This window comes from Arachis ipaensis, chromosome B02, assembly GCF_000816755.2.
Source record: "Arachis ipaensis cultivar K30076 chromosome B02, Araip1.1, whole genome shotgun sequence".
NCBI lineage: Eukaryota > Viridiplantae > Streptophyta > Magnoliopsida > Fabales > Fabaceae > Arachis > Arachis ipaensis.
The window spans coordinates 1,099,950-1,101,479 of record NC_029786.2 but is presented as its reverse complement, the minus strand read 5'-3'; positions in this window follow the sequence as shown (position 1 = coordinate 1,101,479).

Here is a 1,530-nt window from a genome sequence, read left to right as displayed (position 1 = left end):
TACAGATGCATTTTGGTACAGATTTATAGATTTTTGTTTTTATTTGGTTGTTTATTGATTTAAAAGCGTATCACTAAAAGTGTTGCTTAAAGAGAAAGTGTTACCCTTAATCGTTAACTTGGCTCTGATACCAATTTTTTGACTTTTCTTTCTTTTTCGAAATTTCTATTAACTCTTCATATTTTACTTCGAATAAGTTTATAATTTGTATAGATTCGATTGGTGGTGCTTTATTTAAATAATTTTTAAAAAATGTTGACCATTTCTACTATTACTAGTATTCTGATTTCATTTTTATAGTTTTTCAATCTTGTTTTAGTTTATAATATTCTTTTTTGCATGGATTATTATATATAAAATCTTTTATTTGTTTGTCTTTTTCTTTAATATAATTTCTCAAATCTTCAAAAACTTCTTTTATTTCTACACTTTCTGTTGTTTCTAAATATCTTTTTAATTTTTCAACTTTATTCTCCATTTTTTCTTTTAACAGCTTTAATTCTTTTAAGTCATAATATGGTTTTCCAGGCATTTATAAATTTTTTAAGTTTAACTCCAACTTGTTTATATTTATTCTTATTTCTATCCTTTTTATCATAAGGTCATCAATTTCGATCTGAAGATTATTTAATTCCCTTTTATACTCCTTTATTTTATTTTTTAATTTTTCACCCTTTTTCTTTTTATTTTATTTTCTGGTCTTTCAATCTTTGTATGCTTCATTATTTATTTTAGAATTTCTGCAAATTCTATCATTGATTCATCACTATTTTCTAGAGATTCTATTAATTTTTCTAGCTCTTCAACTTCTCTTTTCAACTTGTCATAGATTATTTTTAGAGCTTCAAATGCTCTTTGATTTATTTCAGAAAACTGTAAATAATTCAACCGATTTTCTCTTTCAAAGAGCTCTTGTTTCTTGTCTTGATAAGTTACATATATTTTTTCTTTATTTATTGTCATAATTTAGTGTTTAAGATTTCATTTAATTTTTCGACCTTTTTTGTTAATTCTTTTATTTCAGAATTTTCTTCTTTTAACTTAGATAAACTTAAAGGGCTATTAATTTTAGATTCTCTTATTTGAAAATTCGGTGAAACTAATTTTCCTGATGGTTCTTTTAATAATAGAACTGGGTTTTCAATAGCTTTATATTTTGGTATTTCTGTTTTCACAATTTTCTGAAATAATTCATCGACATAAATTCTTTCTCTGTTTTTAAATATTATACTATGATGGCTATTTGTTAAAGCATAATTTATTGCATATGTAATTGAAAATGGTTCATCGTCTTGTTCCATTAGATTCTTTCTGTGAAATTTATAAGCCAAACTTATAGATCTTCCAAGATTTTCAGTTGATAAAGGTATAGCATATCCAAGATGGGCATTGAATTTAACATTTACGTTTGCCAAGCTTCCATGAACAATTCCAATTATTTGATCTATCGGGTCATCAGTAATTCTCTTGTCACAAATTGCTAAGCTTATTGGTGAATTAATTCCTTTCATATATGTAGATTTGATTAAG